Here is a 22,168-nt window from a genome sequence, read left to right as displayed (position 1 = left end):
TAAATAATTATCAGAGTGCCCGAAAAAAAGATACAGATAAACAGGCAAAAGAAAAAACAAAAATGGAGATGAATGACATAAAATATTGCAAGGAAATGTAAAACATTTTAGCAGAATTAAAATCAACATTATAAACTATAAATGGTGTGATGTGGACAGCAAACTTAAGACTATCTCCCAGAATTTAGAAAAAAAGGACAAAGAGATTGAGATGAAGAGAGAAAATATGATAATCATGGAAGATGGAGAACGGAGAACAAAGATACGATTTTTTTAAAGTGACAATAAAGAAGAGGAAAAACAGAACAGAAGTAAGATCTGAAGATATAACAGAAGAAAACAGTGATGAGCTGAAGACTTACCACTTTATAGAAATTTTAATTGTTAATTGTTTTATACCAAGAAAGTAGTCATTTCTATGTAAAGATAACACCATAACTCAGAAAAAATATTTTTGTTGAGAAAAAAAAACCTAATTACATATTTCAATCAAAAAAATCCTCAGGAATGGGGCAATCATAAATTGAGCAGCAATAAACACTAAAATCTGTCAAAATCGTGAAGTCTAAATAACTGTTTTAAATCTACCTTTAAAACTGAAAGTGAATGTAAAAGTAACAATGTAATAATTTCTGGTACTAAAACCTGTGAAGGAGGAAGTAAATTGTATTAAATATTTTGCCTCAAATGGGAGATGGAGGGTTGGGGAGCCCAGAGATACTCCTTTGCTCCTGACTCTGCAATTAGGAAAAAAAAAAAAATCAGAAAACAAACCTGAAACATTGAAGTGGTTATCACTACAAGAAGTTGCAGGATATATTCGCCCCTAAAACACAGACAAATCTAAAAGCATAGTCAATATAGTCCATGTAGTGTAAGATACAAAATAGAGATAGCAAGAAAGTGTAAAAAACAGAATACATGAGTGAAGATGACAGGCGTAATATTTATTATAAAGATAAAAGTAAATGGGATAAATGCATAAAAGAGAGGCCACTCTTAAATTAGGCCACAGAAACATGTTAGGCCAAAACTACAGCAGACCATTGAATAACGTGGGGGTTAGTGGTGCCCACCATCCACATGCAGTGGAAAATCTACATAAAACTTATAGTTGGCTTTCCATATCCCTCGTTTCTCTGAATCCATGATTCCCCTGCATCCGAGATACCGTTATCTGTGGACTCAACCAACCCGGGATCATGTAGTACTATACTATTTACTAGTGAAAAAATCCACCTTTAAGTGGATCCTCGCAGTTCAAACATGGGTTTTTCAAGGGTCAACCGTACATTTTCCACAAATATAAATATAAAATAAAAGCGACATAACACGTTTAAAAAACAAAGGACTACAAGAAGACATGGTATAGGTGTAAAATGAATATTAGATGAAAAAGAAATGTAGGCAATGACACTACATGTGACAAAAGGGGATATTTTATAGTAATAAGGGATATAATTCAAAATGAAGATACGGTGCAATATTCAGCAAAAACTTAACTATTCCCACAGTCTTTTAGGAATTAAAAAAATGCATGAAACATTTAATGCTAGCTATTACTAAACTTTAAAATAAATGTATAACTTTCTTGAGTTGTTCCATTCCTTACACTATTTCATTTAAATACATAAAGAAAAAAACTTGTTAGAAATACAAGGAAAAACTGACACAAACACTGTAATTTTGTGAAATGTCAGCATACCATTATTGTTTTTGGAAGGTATATTAGACAAAACATAAAGGATTTAAGTCATAAAGTTAGTAAGCTTAATTTTTAAATGAGGTGAGGAGATAGTACATTTTCCTGAAAATTATGGAAAATTTATAAACATAAAACATATAACAAAATGCAAAAATTCAATACAATTATATATTAATAACAGACATTACTTGAGGATAATTGATCCTTAGAATAATTTAAAAGTAAATCGTCTTTTTAAAATGTTCAAAATTTCACAACAAGCATTGAAGAAAAGTTGTAGTGGAATTTTGTCTTGAAAAATGAAACAAAAAATTATCAAGGTAAGTTTATATTTTATTGCATATTTAATAAAATTAAAGAACAAAAAACATCAACTTTGGCATAATCTGACAAAATTTGTGATCTCATGATACAATACCCTTCATGTTTGAATAATAAGAAGAATAATTATTCTGGGAAAAAAAACCCAAAGCTTTTTATCATTTTCCCAAAGGCCTTTTCAATGCTTTTCTATTCAGCTATTTCTCCTCTGTTGCTATATGTCATCAGCTTGTGATTTTCCTCTTCTTTCACTTGCATTCTGCCAAATCCTCATTTGTCAAAGAAATCTGGTTGATTTCAGCAGTTCTCCAACATCACCTTCAACCTTCTAAATTCTGCAGTCTCTCTTCTTGGTCAAATTTAATGTGTTTGCTTTGTTTTGTCAGGAAAACATCCAATAATCAGTTAGAGAACAATAATCAACCAGAGGGACAGGTTAAAGACCCTGGTCCTACCAATGACGGAATTTTTAGTATGAGATCAATTTTACAAGTGGTTAAGTTATCAGTGAACGTCTCATGTCATGGCAATTTTGCTTCCCTATACAACTACATCACTGTAGGGAGTTAGATATTGAAGTCTCCCCTTCTTGAAATGTAAGACAAACTATCCCACATAATTATGCGTAAGAAGATGTCAAAATTGCAATGACAGATTATTTAGAAGTTAATCACAATGAAATAATATCAAAACTAATGGAATACAGTCAAGGTGTTAATCAGTGGTAGAATTTATGGAGTTAAATGCTTTCATTATTAGGCAATATCAAAAATAAATAAATAAACACTTAACCTTGAAAAAAACTAGGAAAAGATATAGAATCTAAAAATAAGGAATTTTTTTTTTTTTTTTGAAAAGACCAACACATTCTAAGATTTAGCAAGAGTAGGAAGGAAGAAAAGAAGGAAGGAAGATGGAGAAGGGAAATAGAAAGGAAGGGAGAGAGAAAGGAATAAAATGAGAAAGAAATGAGAAGAACAGGGGAAGAAAGGGAATAAACAGGGCACAATTATATAACGTTGGGAATGGTGAAAAGGTCTCGTTTCAGAGGAGACCAGGCTCTGGAAGACTTTCAAAGTCCATTTGTTCTGAAATCGAAATGAACAATATAAAGTGACTGCTATCGCCACCTGTCGGTGGCAGACAGAGGTGACACCTTTGCTCTGGCTTTGTTCATATCTAAGAAATCTTGTAAATTGAAATTTGTAATTTGTTTTAAATTTACAGCTTCTGCAATATTTCAAATGGTGCAAGATTACTTAGATGCTAAATCAATTACATTTTTTATTTTTAATGACATTTATTGTCTTCTTCCTAATTTTACAAGCAATACACGTTCGTTGAAGACAATTAGAAATACATAAAAAGAATGAAGTAAAAATTAGCAATCACTCATATTCCCCACCCCCTAGAAATGACCTTTACTTTCATTGATTCATTTCCTCACTGTGTCTACATATTTTTAATGAAGGTATAATTGACCTACATCACTTTGTTAGTTTCAGATGCACAATATAGTGATTCTACATTTCTGTACATTGTAAAATGATCACTATGATATATCTAGTTCCCATCTGTCACCATACAAAAATATAACAATATCATTGACTATATTCCCCATGTTGTACATTTCATCCTAGTGACATTTATTTTTTTTTTTTGTAACTGAAAATTTGTGCCTCTTAATCTCTTTCACCTGTTTCTCTCCTCCTCTCACCACTCTCCTGCCTTCTGGTAATCACCTGTTTGTTCTCTGTATCTATCAGTCTATTCTGTTATCTTTGTTCATTTGTTTTGTTTTTTAGCTTCCACAAATAAGTGACATCATATGGAATTTTTCTTCCTCTGTCTGACTTATTTCACTGAGCATGATACCCTCCAGATCCATCCATGTTGTTGCAAATGGCAGAATTTCATCCTTCTTTATGGATGAGTACTATTTCATTGTGTATATATAACACATCTTCTTTGTCCATTCATCTATCCATGGACTTCGGTTGCTTCCACATCTTGGCTATTATAAAAAATATTGCAATGAACATATGGAGCGCATATATCTTTTCAAATTCATGTTTTTGTTTTCTTTGGAAAAATATCCAGAAGTGGAATTGCTGGATTATATAGTAACTTTATTTTTAAATTTTTGATAAATATTCATACTATTTTCGAATGTGGCTGTACCAAATTACATTCCCATCAACAGTTTGCTAGGGCTACCTTTTCTCCACATCCTTGCCAACTCTTATTTGTTGTCTTTTTGATAATAGCTTTTCTGACAAGTGTGAGGTGATATGCATCGTGGTGTTGATTTGCATTTCCCTGATGATTAGTGATGTTGAGCATCTTTTCATGTGTCTGTTGGCCATCTGTATGTCCTCTTTGGAAAAACATCTATTCAGGTCCTCTGCCCACTTTATAATTGGGTTATTTGTTTTTTGATATTGAGTTCTGTGACTTCTTTGCATATTTTGAATATTAAACCTATATCAGATATAGAGTTTGTAAAGATCTTCTACCATTCAGTAGGTGGCCTTTTCATTTTGTTGATAGTTTCCTTCACTGTGCATGCTATGTCAACTAACCCTAAAATCTTAATTAAATGGAAAAATGTGTTGGAAATTATAAATTACTAAAGTTGACTTGAGAAGAAGTAGAAAAGTCAAAAACACAAATGACCATGTAAGAAATGTTTTTAAAAGCTTTCTTCAACATGTTTTAAGACCAGACAGTATTACAGGTGATGTTTTTTTAAGAAAGTACCTATACTCTTGAAACCATTCCAAAATGGAGCAAAAGAGGGAAACTCTCTAATTAATTTTATCAGTATAATTCTGACACCATAAAAAAACTCACAAAAATACCCCCCCAAAATAGTAAATTTGTAGATAAATTACAATATTAAATTTGGAAGCAAAAGTCATTTTAAAAATTATAACAAGATAAATAAAATTATATTGTCAAGAATAGAACACTGTGTCCAGTGAGCATTATTTCCAGACTCACTGGATTACTCAATATTTGAAATCATCAATCTGATTCACTATGGTGGTAGATCCAAAGGGAAAATACCTGTGAGGACTTGAAGTATAAAAAGAAAACACTTTGATAAAATTCAGCTGTATGCATGGTTATATAATCCTAACACTAGAGTTATAAGAATAATTCATAAACACCAATAAGATTTCTTCTCCTAAAATCTGGAGTAAGAAAATGACTCCTGAAATAACCACTATTATTCAGTATTGTCTTGGAATTTTGGGTCAGTGCCAAAAATTAGTTTTGAGTTAGAAAAATAAATAATATATAAGTTATAATAATATATATAACAATTTGGTTTCAAAAGTGAAAGAGAACTAATTAGATAAATAATGAAGTTCAGAGTTCTAATTTTATTAAAAAATAAATATGAAACAAGACAATAGCTTTCCCATATACATCATTTATAAAATATCACATGAGGAAATTATTTTATAAATGTATCAAACTATGAAATTCCTTTAAATATAATTTAAGTTTAAGACATGATTTTTTATCTCTACAAAATGCTAAGAAAATGTAAAAGATAGTTTGAACAAATAAAGTAACATACTATGTTCATGGATGAGAAGACTTAATATTGCAAACAAATCAGTTGTCCTCCAAATTTATCCAAACACATTATGCAATCCAACCATTATCTCAATAGGACTTCTTTCTGTAAATAAATGGAACAGGTTTTAAAAAACTCAACTAGAATAATAAACACAGAGAGTACTCAAGACATCTTTTAAATAAAGGGAATAAAGTGGGCCTGTCCTTAGCTGACTTTTAAAGTACAACCAGCCCAGGTGCAGGAATAGAAAAATAGATCGATGATACACAACAGAATGTCCAGGAAGTCAAAGATTAAGTGCCATGTGATAAAAGTAGCATCACAGAGCAGCATGGAAAATAAGACTTAATCAATGGTATTGAAACAACTGGTTAAGTATTTTAAAAATAAAGTTAGAATCTACTCCAAACATATGGTAGATTGTACTTAGTTCTGAATTGTTGACTGCCCTTTCTATGAGAACATATTTCCATGCCTCATGACGTAGACTTAGCTTTGTGTCTTGATTTCACCTATGAATATGCCACATCCAAGTAGAAGCCCAAGATACCATTGCTTGGTTCTACCATGGCTCTTTGACCCTCTAGCAGGAGACAGAGACAGGACCCCTTCAGGTGGGGTCCAAGAATGAGGCACACCTGGAACAGCACTAAAGCTAGCCCACAGCCAATATGTAAGTAAGTGAGAACTAAAGATGTGTTATTATAAGCCCTTAAAATTGGGGGATCATCTGTTACCATGAATAAGCTAAAGAAAATTTCGACGATACAGAAAAAAAAAGATGAAATGTAAAAAAGAAACAATGAAGTCTTTAGAGGAAAATAGTGATGAATGTTTACATGATCCTATATCTATTTAAATATAACATGGAGGAACAATATTTAAATGAAACACAATGTAAAGCCTTAAGTGCATAAAAGATTAAAATTTCTGAAATATTCAGCCAACAACACACTGGGAAAATTTATGTGTAATGTACATGTCAAAATATTCCTGTGTAAAAAGTTCTTACAAGTGAAAAAAATTAATGTTTTAAGGGATCAAGGGCAATAATAAAAGTTAATTCACAAAAGAAAGGATATAAAACACCACAAAAAAGTTAAAATATATTTAACCTCACTATCACCAAATAAATTCTAATGAATATTGAGGTTCCTTTTTTTAAACAATCTTATTGACAGAGACAAAAATTATGATCATGCACAAAGTTGGCAAAGAAATAGGGAGAGAGGCACTGTCTTATACTGCTCTTAGGAATGTAAGTTTTTTTAATCCAAAAATGGGCAGAAGACCTAAACAAGCAATTCTCCAGTGAAGACATACAAATGGTTAATAGGCACATGTAAAAATATTCAGTATCGCCAATTATTAGAGAAATGCAAATCAAAACTACAATGAGGTCTCAAAACTACAATGAGGTATCACCTCACACCAGTCAGAATGGCCATCATTCAAAAGTCCACAAACAATAAATGCTGGAGAGGCTATGGAGAAAAGGGAACCCTCCTACACTGCTGGTGGGAACGTAGTTTGGTGCAGCCATTATGGAAAACAGTATGGAGATTCCTCAAAAGACTAAAAATAGACTTAACATATGATCCAGCAATCCCACTCCTGGGCATATATCCAAAGGGAACCTCAATTCAAGAAGATACATGCATCCCAATGTTCATAGCAACAGTATTTACAATAGCTAAGACATGGAAACAGCCTAAATGTCCAACAACAAAGGACTGGAAGAAGAAGCTGTGGTATATATTTATATAATGGAATACTACTCAGCCATAAAAAAGAATAAAATAATGCCATTTGCAGCAACATGGATGGACCTGGAGACTGTCATTCTACATGAAGTAAGCCAGAAAGAGAAAGAAAAATACCATATGATATCTCTTATATGTGGAATCTAAAAAAAAGAGACAAAGGAACTTACTTACAAAACAGAAATGACTCACAGACACAGAAAACAAACTTATGGTTACCAGGGACGGAAAGGAGTGGGAAGGGATAAATTTGGAGTTTGAGATTTGCAGATACTAACTAATATGTATCAAATAGATAAACAACAAGTTCGTGCTGTGGGAACTACATTCAATATCTTGTAGTAACTTATGGTAAAAAAGAATATGAAAACGAGTATATATATATATTTGTGTATGACTGAAGCATTATGCTGTACACCAGAAATTGAAACAAGATTGTAAACTGACTGTACTTCAATAAAATATATATTAAAAAAAAAAGATTGTACACTTTCTGGAAAGCAATTGGGTAAAATATTAGACTTAAGTGACTCAGAAAGTCCATTTGCTGGAATTTACCCTTAAAATTTATCCTTAAAAATAATTAGATAAATGCATACATATATGCATCTCACTGTCATTTATAATAGGGAAACATCTTTAAAAATCTTGAATGGTTAATTAAATTATGATACATTTATACAATGGAATACCATACAGTCACTGAGGATGGTTATGTCAATGTATATTTATAAGAAAAGACATACATGATTTAAAGAGAGAAAGAACATGGACCTGGAGATCATCACTCTAAGTAAGCCAGAAAGAGAAAGAAAAATGCCATATGATATTATTTATATCTGGAATCTAACAATGAGGACAAAAATGAACTACTTATTATTTATAACTTAGATGATTGATTTCTTGAATATGTGTAAACACATTTGACTGTCCTTCATGATTGGATTACTGCATTCTGTTGATTCTTATTTTGTGGTTGGCTTTATTCCTTTGATAATCATGTAAGTTTAAAAAGCTAAAGCTCTAAACTGTTCTTAGAAACAATGAGCAGTACATATATGTATATTTTTAAATGGTTTTATCTTTCAATGAATTGCCCTCCCTAGAATAAACTTTGTTTACCCAAAAACTTTGGGGTAAAATAAAAATAAAAATAAAATTAAATAAATAAATAAATAAATAGATAAATAAAAAGGGGAAGAACAACTTAAAAATATTTGGTTATATCCAATTATTTTATTATAAGAAAATATAGCATAAGTAATATATATGTATATTTCAGTTCTGTGTGCATATTTATATACATACATAATTTCTGAATATCTAAAACTGGAGGAATAGCTAAATAATTAGTCCTTGGTGTGAGTATTTTTTTCTTTCATTCATATGCATTTTCTAAAACTTCAACAATGTATTATTTAAGAATTAGGAAGAGAATAAAATTTTTAGAGTATTCTAAAAATTGCTTAAAACACCATTAGGTTCAGAGATCTCTGAGAATATATGGAAAACTATTGATTGGGTGACCTTGAAAATGCACATATACAGCTAGACAGAGAATTTTGTATGGATTTCCAGTGACTTCTCATTAGTCTGGAATATAAATCCTTGGACATCTACATGAAGCACCTTTGACATATAAGTATCATACACCTGATTTCTCTCTACTCTGGATGTCATAACCTTGGGTCCACTCAGTCCAAGGATCTATAATGAACAAGACCCAGTGTTTACCATGTTTATTACGTTTTGAGAAAGCACAAAAGCAAGGTCTGTCATGAGAACTACATTATTGATGTCCCATCCTTAGAAACCACGTACTAGGAAGTATATACAGGGTTCCTGATTTGATTGCCTGTCCTTCTGAATAAATGTGTGAACTTCCTTCACCAGAACAGCCAAGAGAAATGAAGAAACACGTTGAGCTCTTCTTCCCGAGTTTGAGGCTCCACGTTTCCCATGCTGGGGTCTCTACATCTTTGTCCTGGCTGAGTGATGCTTCAGCTCTCTCACCTGAATTTTGTTCTCTATCTGTGTCCACTTTGCCTTATCCATTCTCCCACCATCTTATTCTCCCTAGTGATGGAGTGAAGGAGGGTCTGTGTTCCTCCCCTTAACCGAAGGGCACCAACGGTTGAGATCCAAAATGAAAACACATCAGCTCCTCCCATGCCAAGACTACAGCAGCACTAGCCCTAGGGGGTCATTATCTAATCAGTTCACACTTTGTAACTTGGGGCTCTAAAAGGGTACTTTTTCCCTCATGGACAAGGCATTCTGAAGGCCTGTGAGATCCTGAGATCACCCATCCAACCAGTCACTTGAAATCTAAGTGTGACACAAACTCAACAGCTTCAACATGTAAAGGTAAGTCAAATCCATATGTCTTTATTGAGTGTCTGTCACAGTTTATCTCTGTGGGATAGCAGAGCAGAGATATAAATGAAGAATTTAGGATGATAATCTCTAAGCAGGTAAATGTCTAGGCAACAAGATAACATGGACATCCAAATATTTAAAGTGAAATGTTCCAGATCTGGGGAGCTTACTGTTTTCAAGCAATTTTTTTTAATGGAAATCTTTCAAAAGAAGCTAAAACATTTCCCTGCCTTAGGCAGACAACATGGAATATAGATTAACTTTTTCTATTCATCTTTGGATGATTAGGAATGTTGCTTTCACACTATGCTGTAATATAGAGATCCCCTTGGGGATATTCAAGCACACAGGGTGCCTGCAGCTACTTGAAATGACTTAGAGCTACTATGATGATCACTTCATAATTTTGCATTTTATAGTTTTTTTGGCCTCCTCCTATGCTATCATCACTGTTTTGCTTTGAGCAGGCTTCCAATCATTTATTCAAGTTTTAGTAAAAATTGTATCCAGAGTAAAAGTATATAAGCTATGAGTAAGATCTGAGGTTCTCTGCTTAGACTCAACTTTTAGATTCATACTACCTTTAGAGTATGAAGTTTTTCACATCTAATTTTCCACATAATTGCCACTAATTGTTTTTCTTCCCCTCTGGATTCTCAGCTATGGTGAAGAAAAAGATAGGTTTGGTTGATAGGTGACATTTGGTCAAATAAGATGTTATTGAATAAAATTAAACGTGTAATGAAGATATGCACAAAAGAAAGAAATGGGGTCTTTGGGAAATGATATAGGAGAAGCAAAACTTAAACCAAACCAGAAGAAAGGAGGAAAGGAAAGTTCTTGGCATTTACTGACACTCACTATTGCCAAGTACTGGGATGAGTACATATTGTTTCACTTTTAGGATTCACAGTCAGGACTGCATTTGTCTACAATAGAAAACAGGAATTTAACTTTTCTAACAAAAAGCCTAGAAGTTAGTGGTGCTGCCTTTGGTTCAACTTCTCAGTGATACTATCAGAGACCTGGGCTCTTTCCCTTTCTGCTCCTCCATCATTCACAAACTGCTTATATCCTTTTGGTTACAAGATGGCTGCTGCAGCCCCAGATATCACATCCAATGTTCAAAGCAGAATAAAGAGGAAGGGACAAAGTAATTATCCCTGTGAGACTTTGTCTTTTTATTTGGAAGATTGACCCTCTTTGGCAAACTTCCTCTTTATTCTCCATATCCTGATCTAGGTCACAGGCCCCCAGACTGAGATAAGATTTGATTATCCTGAAATAAATTGGGATGCTGTTAGCAAAAGACAAAAAATATTTTAAAAGTATAGGTGGGGAAGGCTACAGGTAGTCCACAGACAATGTACACCAGGTAGATACTACCTCACTTAACCTAACAATAACTTTTTTTGTGCTAATATGGAAATTGAGGCTTCGATATGTGACTTGTACCAGTATACACAAGGCTAAATTTGAATTTGAACCTGTGGCTCTTCCTCTCTCCATGATCACAAAATGGCAGTAAAAACATACCAGTCATATTTACAAAATATATTCCAGCATGAGGAGTAAAGCTATTTCCCAAAAATATAAAGAATCTTTCAAGAAGTAGTATCTTTATCTTTGCCCTGATTTGTAAAGGCAGAGCATCCATTGCCCCAGAGCTGGGATGACAAGAGGTCCTCTTCACCATGGAATCAATATAAGGGACCTATGGGATAAGATAAACCTTGTGAATCTACGCATAATACGGGTTCCAGAAGGGGAAGAAAGAACAAAGGAGATTGAAAAGGTATTGGAAGAAATCTTGACTGAAAACTTCCCAAACCTAAAGAAGGAATCAGATATCCAAGTACAGGAAGCTCAGAGGGTCCCAAACAGGAAGAACCCAAACAGACCCACACCAAGACATATCATAATCAAGATGGCCAGAGTCAAGGATAAAGAAATGATCCTAAAGGAAGCTAGAGAAAAACAAAGAATGAGTTACAAGGGAACACCCATAAGGCTCTCAGCTGATTTCTCTATACAAACACTACAGGCCAGAAGGGAGTGGCAAGATATATTCAAAGTCCTGAATGAAAAAAAGATGCAGTCTAGGATACTTTATCCAGCAAGGCTATCCTTTAGAATAGAAGGAGAGATAAAGAATTTCACAGACAAGCAAAAACTAAAAGAGTTTAGCAACACTAAACCCCTGCTAGAAATATTGAAAGGTCTACTCTAAATAGAAAAGAAGCAGGATGCTACAGAAATTAGAAACTCATAATTGGAAAGGTGATAACTATCATGAATTACAAATAGAATAAACACAAAATTGTAAAAGAAGACATTTAAATCATTAAGAGTGGGAGAGGGAAGCAAGAAAATATTGAGTATTTTTTTTCATTCTTTTTTAAATTTTTTGTTCTCGGTAGGATGGGTGTGAGCTTATATTACTATCTGTTTAATACAAACAGTTATAGTAATGTGTTAATAGACTTACAAAAAAAGGTAACCACAAGCCAAAAACTTACAAGGGAGTCACAAAAACTAAATAAAATCCAAGATAGTACAAAGGAAAATCACCAAATCACAAAAGGAAGAAGAAAGGAACAAAGAGGAAATACCAAATCAACTGCAAAAATAAGTTCAAAATGGCAATAAACACACATCTATCATTAATCACTGTAAATATTAATGGACTAAATGCTGCAATCAAAAGACATAGAGTGGCAGATTGGATAATAAAGCAAGAACCTTCAATATGCTGCATATAAGAGACTCATTTTAGGGAGAAGTACACATAAAGATTGAGAGTGAAAGGATGGAAAAGGATATTCCATGCAAATGGAAAAGCCAAAAAAGAAGGTGTAGCAGTACTGATTTCAGACAAAACAGACTTTAAAACAAAGGCCATAAAGAAAGATAAAGAAGGACATTTTATAATGATTAAAGGAGTAATACAAGATGAGGATATTACACTCATTAATATATATGCACCCAATATAGGAGCACCTAAGTACATAAAACAATTACTAACAGAGATAAAGGGGGATATTGATGGGAATACAATCATTGTTGGAGATTTTAACACCACATTAACATCACTAGACAGATCTTCCAGATAGAAAATAAAGTAACAGAGAAATTAAATAATACAATAGAAAAATTAGATTTGGTAGATATTTTCAGAGCATTACATCCCCCAAAAATAGGACATACATTTTTTTCAAGTGCCCATGGAACATTTTCTAGGATTTATCATGTACTTGGGCACAAAAGGAACCTCAATAATTTTAAGAAGATAGAAATTATCTCAAGCATCTTTACTGATCACAATGCCATGAAAGTAGAAATCAACTACAGAGAAACAAAGGAGAAAAAAAGGAAAGCATGGCGATTAAACAACATGCTATTAAAAAACCAATGGGCCAACGATGAAATCAAAATTGAAATTAAAAAATACCCTGAGACAAATGAAAATGAAAACACAACCACACAAAATTTATGGGATACAGCAAAGGCAGTGCTAAGAGAGAAGTTTATAGCAATACAGGCCTTCCTCAAAAAAAAAAAAAAAAAAAAAAAAAACTCAAATAAACAATCTAACCCACCAGCTAAAAGAATTAGAAAAAGAAGAGCAAAAAAACCTCAAAAGGCAGCAGAAAGAAGGAAATAATAAAGATCAGGGAGGAAATAAATAAAATAGAGATTTAAAAAATGATAGAAAAAAATCAATCAAACCAAGAAGCTGGCTTTTTTGAAAAAGTAAATAAAATCAACAAACCTTTGGCCAAACTCACAAAGAAGAAATAAAAGAGAGCACAAATAAGCAAAATAAGAAAGGAAAATGGAGAAATTACAACAAATAACATAGAAATACAAAATATCATATGAGAATATTGTGAAAAACTATATGGAACCAAACTGGATAACCTAGAGGAGATGGACAAGTTTCTGGAAACATACTGTCCACCAAGACTGAATCAAGAAGAAACTGACCACTTCAACAAACCGATCACTAGAAATGAAATCGAATTAGCAATAATAAAAACCTCCCTACAAATAAAAGTCCAGGACCGGACAGCTTCACCAGGGAATTCTACCAAACATACAAAGAAGAACTCATACAGTCCTTCTCAAACTCTTTCAGAAGACTGAAAAGGAGGGAATACTCCCAAACTCATTCTATGAAGCCACCATCACCCTGATACCAAAACCAGGCAAAGACACCACCAAAAAAGAGAATTACAGACCAATATCACTAATGAACATAGATGCAAAAATCCTTACCAAAATTAGCAAATAGAATCCAACAGCACATAAAAAAGATTATACATCATGATCAAGTGGGGTTCATCCCAGGGACACAAGGGTGGTTCAACATATGCAAATCATCACATCAACAAGAGAAAGGACAAAAACCACATGATCATCTCAATAGATGCAGAAAAAACATTTGATAAAATTCAACACCCATTTATGATAAAAACTCTCACCGAAGTGGGTATAGAGAGAATATATCTCAACATAATAAAAGCTATATAAGACAAACCTACAGCCAGCATAGTACTCAACGGTGAAAAACTCAAAAGCTTCCCACTAAAATCTGGGACAAGACAAGGATGCCCACTATCACCACTCCTATTCAATATAATCTTGGAAGTCCTAGCCACAGAAATCAGGCAAGAGAGAGAAATAAAAGGGAACCAAACTGGAAAAGAAGAGGTAAAAGTGTCACTATATGCTGACGACATGATACTATATATAGAAAACCCTAAAATGTTCACACAAAAACTACTAGAACTAATCAAAGAATTCATCAAGGTAGCAGGTTACAAGATTAATGTTCAAAAATCAGTTGCATTTCTTTACACTAACAATGAATCAACAGAAAAAGAAAGTAAAGAAACAATCCCCTGTAAAATAGCACCCAAAGTAATAAAATACCTAGGAATAAATCTAACCAAGGAGGTGAAAGACTTATATAAGGAAAACTGTAAACCATTGATGAAGGAAATTAAAGAAGACTTAAAAAAATGGAAAGATATCCCATGCTCCTGGATTGGAAGAATATTGTTAAAATGGTTATACTGCCCAAGGCAATCTACAGATTTAGTGCAATCCCTATCAAATTACCCAGGACATATTTCACAGAACTAGAACAAATCATGATAAAATTTATATGGAACCACAAAAGACCTAGAATTGCCAAAGCATTACTGAAGAAAAAGAAAGAGGCTAGAGGAATAACTCTCCCAGACTTCAGACAATACTGTAGAGCTACAGTAATCAAGATGGCATGGTGTTGGTACAGAAACAGACATATGGACCAATGGAACAGAATAGAGAGTCCAGAAATGAACCCACAAACTTTTGGTCAACTAATCTTCGACAAAGGAGGCAAGAATATACAATGGAATAAGGACAGCCTCTTCAGCAAATGTGTTGGGAAAACTGGACAGCAGCATGTAAATCAATGAAGCTATAACACTCCCTTACACCATACACAAAAATAAACTCAAAATGGATCAAAGACTTAAACATAAGACAAGATACAATAAACCTCCTAGAAGAAAACATAGGCAAAACATTATCTCACATACATCTCAGAAATGTTCTTCTAGGGCAGTCTACCCAAGCAATAGAAATAAAAGCAAGAATAAACAAAAGGGGCCTAATTAAACTTATAAGCTTCTGCAAAGCAAAGGAAACCATAAGTAAAACAAAACGACAACCTACGGAACGGGAGAAAATTTTTGCAAATGATGAAACTGACAAAGGCTTGATCTCTAGAATATATAAGCAGCTCATACGACTTAATAAGAAAAAAACAAACATCACAATTCAAAAATGAGCAGAAGACCTAAACAAGCAATTCTCCAAAGAAGACATACAAATGATCAATAGGCAGATGAAAAAATGCTCAATATCACTAATTATCAGAGAAATGCAAATCAAAACTACAAAGAGGTATCACCTCACCCCAGTCAGATTGGCCATCATTCAAAAGTCCACAAATGACAAATGCTGGAGATGCTGTGGAGAAAAGGGAACCCTCCTACACTGCTGGTGGGAATGCAGTTTGGTGCAGCCACTGTGGAAAACAATATGGAGATTCCTCAAAAGACTAGGAATAGACTTATCATATGACCCAGTAATCCTGCTCCTGGGCATATATCCAGAAGGAACCCTACTTCAAAAAGGCACCTGCACCCCAATGTTCATAGCAGCACTATTTACAATAGCCAAAACATGGAAACAGCCTAAATGTCCGTCAACAGCTGACTGGATAAAGAAGAGGTGGTATATTTATACAATGGAATACTACTCACCCATAAAAAAGAATAAAACAATGCTATTTGCAGCGACATGGATGGACATGTTGTCTTTTTGAACTATGTTTTCCTCTGGATATATGTGTCTTTTTGAACTATGTTCTTCTCTGCATATATGCCCAGGAGTGGGATTGCTGGATCATGTGGTAAGTCTACTTTTAGTTTTTTAAGGAATCTCCATACTGTCCTTTGTAATGGCTGCACCAATTTACATTCCCACCAACAGTGTCAGAGGGCCCTCTTTTCTCCACAGCTAGGGGAAGGATTCCTAACCTCGGGACCCATGGATGAGCTTCAGGACACCCATTAAACTGAAAAGAAGAGTGTACCTGTGTGTGTACACACATGCATTTTTCTGAAGAAAGGATCTGCAGATGTCAGAAAATTCTCTTAATAGATTGGGTTAGTTACCTAAAGCAGTAATAACAAATTACTAAAAGCTTGGTGGCTTCAAACAACAGAAGCTTGTTCTCTGACAGTTTTGGAGATTGGAAGTCCAAAATCAAGGTGTTCACAGGACCGCATTCTCTTAGAGGCTCTAGGGGAGATTCCATCCTCATCTCTTCTAGCCTCTGGTGGCTCCTGGTGTTCCTTTGCTTGTGGTCACATCATTCGGATCTCTGTATCTGTCTTCACGTGGCCTCCTTCCCTCTAACTCTGTGTCCTTTTCTGTCTCTTGTAAAGACACTCATTGGATTTAGGGCTCACCCTAACCCAGCATGACCTCATCTTGATCCTTATCTTTATTACATCTGCAAAGACTCTTATTTCCATACGAAGTCACATTCTGAGGTTTGGGGTAGACATGGATTTGGGAAAGACACTATCAATCCACTAGGGATCCATGACCCTAAACTGTTAAGCACAAAGGACATCCCAAGCTCCAGGGATGGTATCTCAGGATGTCCTGGATGCTGTTCCACAGCCTTCAGACTCTGCCATCATCCCACATCTCTGATCTCATCTTTTGCAGCCACACTCTGGTGATCACACTTCTCCCAGCTTCCCTAACAGCTGGCTGGATCTGCATCCTACCTTTTCTGGATGCCTTCTCTCTGAAGCTTTTCCACCTTGCTGTGGACGCAATACACGACTCAATCTTTGACCCTCCACATTCTTGCTGCACACTCTTCCCTCTAGGAAACAGCCACACCCACAATAGGCTTCCTATTTTCCCGAAAAAGTCTTGCAAACCAAATCTGCAACTCAGACCCAATTCACGCTGTGTTGGTAAGAGTTAACATTCACTGAGACTTTTTTCCTTCTCTGAGTATGTGAGCCCATGTAGTTACCACCTATGAGGTGGGCCCTATCATTACGTGCACTTTACAAAGGAGGGAAATGAGGGTTAGACAAGGTGAAGAATGTGCTCAACATCACACAGCTGGCAACAAGCAGAGATTCAGCCCAGATTCAGCCGAGTCCAGAGCCCGTGCTCTTGACTGTCAAGAGTAAGCTTGGTCTGTTCCAATAACAGAAAAGACAGTGTGATTCGAGTAAGGCCAAGAGTGGTAGGGGATAGAAAGGTAAGTAGACCAGCCTTTAATTAGGTGGGGCTTCGTATGCAAGGAAAGACAGAAAAATTCTGAGTGTGGTTAGAAAACCAATGGGGACATTGAGGAGAAAAATGAGATCTGAGAAGAGACCATAAAGTTATTCATTATAAAGAGTAGTTGCACTTATTCATTCATTTGTCTAAATGAATATTTACTGAGAACCTATTACATGCAGAGCACAGTGTGGGTAATAGGGATACAATGGTGAATGTGTTAGATGAGATATTGGTCTTCATTGAGCTTGTATTCTAGTAGAAGGAGAAAGACAGTAACCAAGGAGGAACTGAACAAGCCAATGCAGGTAGTGATAAGTACTACTTAAAATCAAACAAACAAAGAAACTACTACAGAATGGCAAAGAAGCTGGGGAGCAACATTCTATACTGGGGAAGCCAGTGATGGTCTCTCCAAGGAGGTAATATTTGAACTAAGATATGAGTAATGATGAGGAACCAATCAGGTGAAGATCTAGGGGCAAGATTCAGTGGAAAGCCAAGAGAGAGAGAGACAGAGACAGAAAGAGAGATGTGTTAGGGCTGACCTAGTGAGAAAAACCCCAGGAGAAAAAAAATCTCTGGGACCTAGACCACAACAATAATACACAAATATTACAATTTCTACAGCTGCATTTAAAGTCTTGGTAGGATTGGGGAAAGGTGAAATACTGTCATTTGGACACTGACTGTTCATTAATCCTCCTAATGAAGATGACAAATTTGGGCAAGAAAGATGACTGCAGCAAATGCCTTGGCACCTCCAACTTTTCACCTTTGGCAAACAGCCTCTTCAACAGCCCCTTGCTCTGTGTCTGGCAGCTGGGAACTCCCAGAACTGCAGAGAGACACAGCAGACATGATCTTTGTGATGCAACAAAACCCAGAGCTCTTCAGGGGACACACTCCAGAAGACCACGTAGAATTCATCCATCTTCGGAAGCCAGAGATGCTGGCAGAAAGCCTGGCCTCCAGCCCATGCAACCCCAGGCCATCCCATCTCAGAGCCATCTCCTACCACATCTCCCTTCCTCCTTTTTATGTAGGCAGGCTGGGCAGAAAGGATTAGACTCCAGCTCCCTAGGAAGTTTTCAGGCTGCAAGTGTCACCAAAAGACCTTGAGAAAGCCACAGATACCCAGATATCTGGGTAGGAAACACTGGCCCAAGGAAACTCGTGAAAAGGCAGGGCCTTTGCAGAACGGGCAGATGTCACCATTGCTTGACAATTCTTCTCATTAACTCAGTTCCATAAACCAGATGTCCCCAGTACTCTCTGGCTTGCTAAGGGCACACTGTCTTTTATTACCCAAATAACATGGCCCAAGGCCCCATCTTAGCACCATGAGAAGTCTTGTTTCTTTTCTAGTGTCTGAGACAGTAGAAATGGGGAGGAGGAGGTAATGGGGTAAAGCCTATTTCTACTCATCACCTCTTTTTCCAGCTTCTTCTCAACACCACTCATCTTCCTTCCTCCACTCCCTAGACAACACTCCCCAGGATTCCTGTGTGTGATTAACTTTTACTGAGACTTTTAAGGACAAGAGAAGTGGTTTCTTCAATGTCACTTTTTCACAACCAGGAAAAAAACACCTAATTTAAAACTGCATTATTTTTGCATAGTTCCCCCTATTTCCTCCTCCACAGGGAATTCCTCACTGCCATGATTTTCCTGAAGGTGGTGCCTGTCGCCATATTACTGAGGCCCTCTTCTCACATGCTGGGTCCCTCAAGCCCTCTTTTCTGGGCTGCCCACCAACACTCAAAAACCTTATCTTCTCAGTGGAAGCAGCTGGGCTCTCTAACCCTCACAAATCTAGACTTTCCCTAGAAGTTGGCAAAAAAAAAAAAAAAAAAAAAAAAAAAAAAAAAAAAACAAGACAGAAGCTCATCTTTCTCAACCACATAGTCCCATTAAATTATTCTACTCCATCAAAGAGCCATCCATCAGTAATATTCATACTGCTCTTTCCCTAAAAGGCAGAAACTTGACACTCATTTTTTTGCACTAAATAGCATTTTTTTCTTTGTGCCCTACTGCCTCATGATCCTATCAAGATATATCAAAACGAACACGGTCAATGAATTTATTTCCCTTCATATTTAGTTTCCATCCTGATTTAATTTCTCAGTGGGTTTTGTTTTTCTTTAAAGCATCATGTTGGAGTACTGAGGAGCACCAGCAGCACCTGTCCCCAGCTGTAACAGCCAAAAATATCCCACACTGCCAAATATTCTCCTGGGGCAAAATGGCCCAGGTGGACAGCCACTGGTCTACTGAATATAATTTTGACTTGTCATTTGGTTCTTTTAGCTCCTGGGTGCTATGAAAAACCACTTCACAACAGCTTCAGATATCCAAAAGAAACCAGTGTTGGTGAGGTGTTGGCTGTATCTTAGGACTCCTATGATGGACTTGGGTGAAGACTGGCTGTCCATGAAGTACTCCACCAAGAAACCCCTGAAGAAGATTCCTAAGTGGTTCAAATACAGAAATTGGCTTTGTCTGGCTGGCCAAAACCAAAACATCTGGTTGAACATGAATTTGTACAATTTTCAGTATGCTAGAAAGTCCCAGTGATTGAATTAATGTTTTCATCTTTCACTCAGATATGGGAGGTTGTATGCAGCCCAATCACTGGGGACCCTCGGTGTCCAGAGGACACAGTGGAAGTAAAGCACAATTAGGAGGAACTAAGCTTTTTTACATCTAAATTGAGTATCTTTTCAGGTCATAAAACCTCATGAACTTCCCTATAAACTTGATTCTAACAGGGCAGCCGTCCAAGGCCAAGTTTTTTTTTTTTAACCTTTAAAATTTGATATCGCATTACAATGCCATTACTCCTGGAAGAAGGGTCGCATCTTGACCACACCAATTTATTGATCCCAACCTTCATAAAAATAAGCTTGGCTAGAAAAGAATATGGGAAGACTAAGGTAGTATAGGAGGATATTAGAAAGGGACTACCTTTAAGGAGAGGCAAGGAAAACACTGGCCTCTTTCCACACTTGGCCAAGATCAGCACTGCTTCTGTTTGATCAGTTTCCTGGGTGGCTCCGTTCAATTCTCCAGACTCTTATTCACTCATCTATTCAGTAAAAGTTAGCCAAGGACTACAGTGGGCTATGACTTTCATTAGTGACTGGAGACCCAAGAATGAATAAGTCTTGAGGAAGCAAAACATCATGATGAAGAACTCAGGTCCCCAAATCAGACAGATCTGTGTTCTAATCTAAGTGGTTCTGCCACTCACCCATTTGTGCAAGTCACTCACCCTTCCTGAGCCTCAGTTTCCTCTTCTGTAAAACTATCGTAACATTTCAATGAGACAATGATATAATGCACTTAGCACAGAACTTGGCACATAGTCAATAATCTATAAATGTTAGAGATGATGATGGTGGTGATAACAGTATTGCTTAATGCTATTCTCACTATTCTCAAAATCAAGTATGTGTCGGGGTAGGAGATAAGGAAAGTAGACAGTTAATGTAGCCAAGTGTGCCATGTGCTGAGACAGAAGTCTCACAGAATACAGTGAGGGCACACAAGAGAGAATGGTTAACCACACTACAAGGGAGGGAGGAAGAAGGAAGAAGGAAGAAGTCCTGGAGAAGGCACCTTGTGAGATGACACCAAGGCTACCATATAATAACTGCTCTCCTCATGAATGTTGCCCTTTAACCAAGGTCTCAAAGTAATTCTACTTGAGGACACAGAAGAATGGCCATTGGAAGAATCTCCAACACACTTGCACAGGCTTTTCTCCAACAGGATGGAGAATGAAGTAGCACATCAGCAGTGTCAAAGGAAACAAGTCAATGCTGAGATAGAGGAGAAGGTCAGGAAAAGGTGTGGCAAGATATGGAAGCAATCTAAGTATCCATCAACAGATACATGCATAAAGAAAATGTGGTATATATACACAATGAAATATTACTCAGCCATAAAAAAGAATGAACTTTTGTCACTTGCAGCATCATGAATGGACTTGGAGGGCATTATGCTAAGTGAAATAAGTCAGAGAAAGAAAAATACTGTATGATACTACTTATATGTGGAATCTAAAAATATATAACAAACAAGTGAATGTAACAAAAAAGCAGACTCACAGATACAGAGAAGGAACTAGTGGTTACCAGTAGGTAGAGGGTAGGAGGAGGGGCAAGACAGCAGTAGCAGATTAGCAGGTTAAAACTATTAGGTATAAAATAAGCTACAAGGATATATTGTACAACACAAGAAAATGTAGCCAATATTCTATAATAAATATAAATGGAGTATAACCTTTAAAAAATTGTGAATCACTATATTGTACACCTGTAACATAAAATATTGTACAGCAACTACATTGCAATTTAAAAAAAAATTTTTTTTAAAAGAAAAGGCATGAGAACAGAAGAGCTCAGTCCTACATGAAGCCAGAAAGCTTAACACCAATACTATAATTCTTGTTTCCACTCCACATATGCTTTAAGGTGGCCACATTTACAAATGCTCACAACCCAACAGTGAGAAGACAAGGAAAAGAAG

The sequence above is a fragment of the Camelus bactrianus genome, chromosome 9 (assembly GCF_048773025.1).
Source record: "Camelus bactrianus isolate YW-2024 breed Bactrian camel chromosome 9, ASM4877302v1, whole genome shotgun sequence".
NCBI classification, from domain to species: Eukaryota; Metazoa; Chordata; class Mammalia; order Artiodactyla; family Camelidae; genus Camelus; species Camelus bactrianus.
The sequence above is the reverse complement of the archived record's forward strand: the minus strand, read 5'-3'. Positions refer to the sequence as shown.